This window comes from Lepisma saccharinum, chromosome 6, assembly GCF_977018435.1.
Source record: "Lepisma saccharinum chromosome 6, izLepSacc3.1, whole genome shotgun sequence".
In the NCBI taxonomy this organism is placed as follows: domain Eukaryota; kingdom Metazoa; phylum Arthropoda; class Insecta; order Zygentoma; family Lepismatidae; genus Lepisma; species Lepisma saccharinum.
This window is the reverse complement of record NC_139234.1, coordinates 43,090,665-43,097,994: the sequence shown is the minus strand read 5'-3', so window position 1 is coordinate 43,097,994 and position 7,330 is coordinate 43,090,665.

The following is a 7,330-nucleotide window of genomic DNA, read 5'->3' as shown; positions in this document are numbered from 1 at the left end:
CAATATCTTGGTTTGTAAGCGGCTCTTGTTTTTTCAAAACTTATTCATGGCTTTCTTAACACCTTTGCCTTGTTTCTCCATGGCCAGATTATGGCGCTTCAATTCATCTAATTCTGCCTTATTCTTCTTGGCATCTATTACTGTTTTTGCTATAGCAGCTGATCCCCCAGCCAAGCTCCCCACAGCCCCCAAAGCTGCTAAGATGGCCGGGATACTAAATATGAAGCCACCTGTATGCAATTTTTTTCTAGATTGCTGTATTTTTTTTTAATTGAGGGGTACTAAGTAATAATTTCATACCATGGCCCTTGGCAACACAAGAGCTTTTTTCTTTGCGCTGCTTTTTGGTTAGAAGGCTATCAATAGTTTTAAGAGATTTAAGACCTGCATAAGGTATCTGATACATAACACCCTTGGCCTTCATCCTAGGTTTATTATATATATATTCTGGGTTTACATAGCTTAATTAAGAGGCTTAAATTTATTTAATTTATCACAACCCCCACCCCAGTTTTTGTTTGGTGTTCATAGCTATGGTGGTCCCCAATGCTGCTATTCTCTCACTTAAAGAAGCATCTTTGGTTACAAATCTACCAAATGCAGCCTCTTCTAATTTGTTGTCTGCAACATGTCGCTTGTCAAGATCAGAATGTGTGTTGTACGCTATGTCATTGTCTCTACAAGCAGCATCTAGAGGATTAACACCAGGGTCACCTCTGTTTAATCTATGGTCCAATTTTGTACCGGGACCACAATAATGATAGCCTGGTATGTGTAGTTCAAATGGCAGCTTGTTTATGATGTCATTAACCAGCCCCCGACCCTCAGAGATATTCCAAAATTTAGGTGGTAGAGTATTAATAATTTTTATAAGATATCCAATCCCCTTAGTGTCATTAACTATAAAATTAGACAATTTGGTGCTTATCATGTCCATAATTCCAACCTTTTCATTGTAAAAATTGTGGTTGCCAGCATTTTCCTCCCCAGCTATCACCAGCAACCTATCTACAAGTTTCCTGACATCATCAACCCACACAAATTCTTTAGGCAGGGTGTTGTATTGTTTGATTCCACTACCTGTCTTGATCTGTGACCATATGGGCTTGATTAAGTTGTTGTATTTTGCTCCACTGCTAGACTTGACTCTTTTTTGTGTGGGATCATTGTTCTGGTATAAAGCATCTGATTTTATTAATATTTCTTTGTAGTGCTCATAGTCTTGATCTGTATAGCTGCCAGGTCTTTTCCGAGTCATCAGTTCCCACAATCTAGGTGTTCCAGGATACTTAACTTTCTCCCAGATGAGATTCTGAATATACAATTAGATCATCTCCCATAAATGTTACTCTAAAATTGCCAATTCTATGTATGATGCTACCATCACGCTCTGTGTCAGCATATAAGCCAAAAACCTCATCTTTGTTGTCTTTAGGTGTGCTTAAATATTTTTGAGCAAGAAGACCCAATTCAATAGGATCCTGACTAGCTTCAATTTTTCGAGGAGCAACAGGACTAGGTGTATGAATACTAGAAAGTGGGGTGATTGGATAATCTAATATGTTCCTTGCAGCTATAGGTACAAGCTCTGTGATCAAATTGTGATTTTGCTCTGTAACAGTTTTGATATTTTTACCTAATTCACTAATAGCATCAATAATAGGCTGTTCTGTTTGCTTGTGTTGTTCATAGATTCCTCGGTTCTCTGATTTCCATCCCTTAAATCTTTTTACAAGATAATCTCTTAATTTAAGATCATCAATGATTCGCCTTTTCATGGTTATTTATATATGTTTCAATGTCTAGAAAATTGTTGATTTTATTTCTGTATTTGCCACTATTGGGTTTCCCTGTCATATCAATTGTGACAAACCCATAGCTGTCCTGGTTCCAGCACCTACTGCAAAACTTGGAAAAATCATTGTAGCTCAAGTCACCACCTACATATTCATCATGTATGTGTTTGAGGTTGGTATGATCTTGATGAAACACACATATAAAATTGCTGTTGTCTCGGATCAGCTGCTTCGGTATTTTAGAAAAAGTCTGTGCCAGGTAGAAGCAATCTATGTTTTTGTGCCGCCCCTGTGTAAAAAAATTTCTAACCTTGTTTTGATTATCCAGTATAATGTCATCAAACACAACAACAGAATTATCGAGACATTCATGAAGTGGCTTAAGATCTGGTTCAAAAGTGGCTATATCCAGTCCATCATATAGCTTCATCAGCTGCTGATATTTTAATTGTTCCAAGCTCTTAGAGAAAACATACAAGTGTCTGTTTTTCCAGTCTAACCAGTTGGGTGCCAATTAAAATTATCAATCATTAGTGTAGTTTTAACACAAGCCGATGGCCCAACAATAAGACATCTAATATTATCAGGCAGCAGCTTGCCATTTCTCTTAATCTGCTGTTCAGGCTCTGGCAGTCTTTTTATAACATCCCAGGTGTTCATAGTATCACATTGTCTGCCTCGATCCAGCTGTGTTCTGGGAGACCTAGCCATTTGACCAGTATTTTATTGCCTTTTCTGCGGATGATTTTTTCCATGAGATATGTGTCAGGCTGTTCAGTTTTGCTGAGTTCTTCTTCATAGAACCGGCCTTTGAGAATTTCTCCTCGGTTGTCTTTTATTATATATGTGTTAAGGGTCCTAGGTTTAACTTGAACCACTGTAAATAATTCAGTGCTCCAGTTTCTGGTAAAGCCTCTTTTGAATATGTGCTTATATTTGCTCATTCTTACTTGATCACCTACCTTGTATTTGGCTTTTCTTGTTGTTGGCTGGTATCTAGGATAATAAACAGTACTGATCAATTTTTGCTCATCAGATGAAGTTACCTCAGAGGGTTCCATGTTGATTGTGGAATGGACCGAGTTGTTATATCTATCTAAAAGTTCTGGTAGGATACTGAGCCATTTATAATTACCTTGAAGGGTAAATTGTTTATACATATGATTTTTTAGGTTTTTTTTAAATATTTCTACAATAGAGGCCTTGAGATCACTGTAACTCGAGTAATGTTGTATTGACTGGCTTTTAATAAATTGTTGGAACACCAAATTATAGAATTCTTTGCCATTATCTGTTTGTAGATAGCGCGGTGATCTTCCACTCTGATTGATGATTGTCCTGAAAGCTTCTGTAACACATGCTCCAGTCTTGGATTTGAGTGGCACAGCCCAGGCATATTTTGAAAATGTGTCTATGACAGTGAGTAGATACTTGTAGCCCTTGTTGATCTTGTCTAAGTTTTTCAGCTGTCCACTTGCCATCTCAACCAAGTCACACTGCCATAAATCATCTATGCCTTTTGTAACTACTGGCAGTCTCTTATAATTATGTCTGGCTTGCCTGTGTAATTCATCAACAATAATTTGTCTAGACATAGTATGTAAACAAGAATATTGCAACTATGGGATGTTTAGCAGCTGATACTACAGGATTTTCTAAATATAATTTGTCTCCTATTTGTATATTAAATTCAAGAGAGCCATCATCTTCAGCATAAGATGTTTCTAATGTATTGGGGTCTGTAAAATCCTCTAACTCTACACTGGTGATTTTTGGTTTGTTGTCAGCATTAGTTATTGATAAGGTAGGGTAGTGGTGTGCCTGTGGTTGTAGCCAATATTTGATCTTGATTGGTCTAAGTGTGCCCCCAAAGAAAAATTGGTAATAAAATTGAGCAGGGGACCGAATATATATTTTGCCACCTGGTGTAAATGGTGAATCATATTCTTTGTTGGGGATACTGTACAATTCAAGGATTACTGTATGTTTAGGAATCTCGATTAGGCTGTAAGCAATCTACTTGTTACAGATTCAAGGTGCTCATTGATAGTCCTAACAACATAATCGTGGCCTTGCTTGATTTTTATGTCCACAACACGTTTTTTGTATTGTTGCACAATTTCTTGAAGCTGGGTGGCAAAAACAGACAGAGCATTTGCTTGATTGGATTCCATGGTCCCTAGCTGTTGCTTGATATTAGCTACAATTTGCTGTAAATTTTCAACAACTGCCAATTTTGAATTTTGAGCAGTAAGATCATGGACTTGTCTTCTGATATCCTCAAACAGAGCATGCAGTTCATTAATATGTTGATTAGTTGGTAGAGTGGCCACTGTCTGAGTAAGTTGTTTGATCTCTGTCTGGATATTCTTGATATCTTCTGATTTCAATATGCGATTCACAGCTCTCTTAATATTTTTAAGTTCCTGTGATGTAGGCAGATTTGCTACAGTATTCTGCAAAGATTCAAGTGCCAATTTCACATCATTTAATTCAGAAGCATCAGCCACACTTTGCATAGCATCTTGGAGCAGGGTTATGTCTGCCTGAGTGGGTGTTGATTGTTGTAAAATTTCAAGTTTTGTTTGGATATCATCGATCAAGTGATGAAAATGAGATAGCTCAGATTCAGTGTTGAGGTTTTCAAGTTTTGTGATCTGTTGCTGGACACTGACAAGGGTGTCTACAATACCAGGCAGGCGAGATTCTAGAGTTTCTTGTACATTTGTCAAATCACTTTGTACTAATGCTATTGTACTCTCAAGATGGCTTATGGTACTCTGATTTTTTCCAAAATCTTCATATGTCTCAAGTTGCAGCTTGATGTTGGCAACACTACGAGTTATAGCACTCAGAGCATCAGAAGATGGTAGGTTGTTCATAAAATTTTCAAGTGTCTCAATTTTTTCTTTAACCTCGGCTATGGCATTGTTCAGAGGGTCCAGATTAAGTATCTGTAGTGATTGAATCTGTTCTTTTAGAGTGGAAATCACTAGATCAAAATCTTCTTGTGACTTTATACTTTTGACAATTGTTTGGAGCTGTGTCTGGACATTATTAATCTGTTCTTCTAATTGTTGTTTCAATTGCTCAGAGTTGGTAGCCTGAGTCTTAAATTTGGCTTGAAAAGCTGCTACAGCTTCCTCTAAACTTTGAAAAATATCTAATGTGGCCAAGTCAGTATATTTTTGAAGCAGCAATTTGAGTTCTGAATCTATTTTAAGAAGAGGGTCCATGCATTGTGATTGTAAATTTGTAATTTCTAGTTGAAGACTGGCATTGAGTGTACTTTGTAAAGCTTGTAAATCACTTCTTAATTTTTTGACTGACATCAAGCATCAGAATCTCATCACTGTGATCTTCATGCCTTGTATGGCCAAATATATCATTAGGCATTTTTGTTTTAGTGGTTATTTATTATAAAATATCTAATTCTTAATTCTATAAAAAAAGGTATAAGCTTGTCATAGGATCCTGGGACTTCAATATATAAGCAGTCACCAACAGAAACAGTATATACAGTGCCAGAAATCATGTTTGAGTGCTTTATCCTGTAAATATTTTTGCCTACTGAAACCTTGACATTACCCTCGGGGGTTGTAATAAATTGTAATTGACCACCTACAGGTAATTGGTAATGATTTAAATTATTGTTAAATATGTACAATGTTTTACCTGTTTTATCATCAATATTCTGTAAGTGTGCTGTTCAGATGAATAATTAACAAACCACTTAGGTTAGATATCATAGATTGTATATCAGAAGAGGGTGCTGGTGTTGGCAGGTCCATAATAGCCTGTTTTTTGAACCCAAATAAGTTCATTGGCATGTTTATTTATTTCAAATCATGCTCTGTAATTGGGCATTGATTACCACTTTTCAAATCACGATGACCCCATGGTAGAGTATGTATGCCACATGATAAAATGCATCTCTTATCATCATGTGGGTCCAGAGCCACTTTTCTTACAACATTTGTAGTCAACAAGTGATCCACACTCTGAATTCTGCATTCTGTTGTTCTGATTAAACTCTGGGTTTTGAGACAATCTTCATAATCTTTAAATTGGAGCTCTTTGTCAACAGTTACTCTGCCAATGCCCTTGGCTTTTTTGGCAACAGCACCACTACATGTTTCAAAACTGTACATCTTGGCCCTTAACCCAGCAAATGCCACAATAACATCACCAAGTGTCTCATCTTTTAACTTGCAAGGCACCTTTTTGTTGTGGGGTTGAATTTTTGTATGTTCACTAGTATCAAAATATTCAAGCAATGCAGGCTGGGACATATCTTGATAGACATCTTCTGTCTGAATATCAAGAATAAAGCTACCTGTGTCCATGTACATCAGTTTTACACAATCACCATAAATAGGCTTGAGCACATCATAATAGAGCTTTAGCATGTGTAATTTGGCCAATTCTAATATCACAGCCCCTACATAAATAGGCTTATCAAACTTAATCTTTGTTTTTTTCATGTTGAAAAGTGCCATATTCTCATCATAAATTCTTCTGTAGTTGAAATTAGGCTTTGCCACCAATTTTTTGCTCCGGCTGGGGTCAGTAATTAATTTAACATCAGTATGTTTTCTGACATTTTCTATGGTTTTGCCATACACTGAATTTACCATCAATTTAAACAAAGTTTTATCAAATTGACTCATTGCAGATGTTCGAAGCTCTGTGTTTGTATCAATATATGGCTTCAACCATCTTGAGTGCCTGAACCTCAAAACTTTGCCAACTTTGGTCACTTGGACACCATGATTCATTAGGAACTGGAGGTTTTTGTAATATATGTGTAATATATGACATAACCCTGTTTTGGCTCTAGAGTCATCATTAGCTTCTTCTGTTTAGAGCCAGGTGAACACTGAACCTCAGGAATTAGGGGCAGATCAGAAAATTTGTTGTGTAAATCATCAGGAATTGTCAGATCAACCTCTAAGAACAGGCCATAGTTACTATCAAAATTCTGAAGATCTTCAATATTGAAATCTTCAACCCACTCAAGCCCTGCATATGGCAATTTATCCATCCTAGCATAACCATACAGGCTGTTGGCATCTACATACAGTATATAATTTGATGGCAGTGCTGGATCATAATTGGGAATATATTTGTTATTTGCTCTGGCATATCTCTGAGAACATTGCACCATGCCTCCTCTTATACATTGCTCCATAAACAGATACATATCTTGATCTTGGATCAGATCCAATTGCATTTTAGTGTTTAAAAACATTGCAGACCATGCTAGGCCTGGAGCACTGTAGAAATACATTGGATCCAGCTTATAATTTTCCATCGATGATTTTCTAAATGACTGAAGTATATCAGCTAAGAGAGTCACATCAAGTTTTAAATATGCCTTATGATAATCACCAAATATCTGGCATTTTAAGTTGCTCCACATCAACTGGGCATGGTGATAATCATCATCAGTAATTCCAGATGCTCTGAGTTTGCTGTAGAATGCTTGTTGTGGTGGCAGAGAACACTCATCAAATTTAGAAAAATCTGTAACA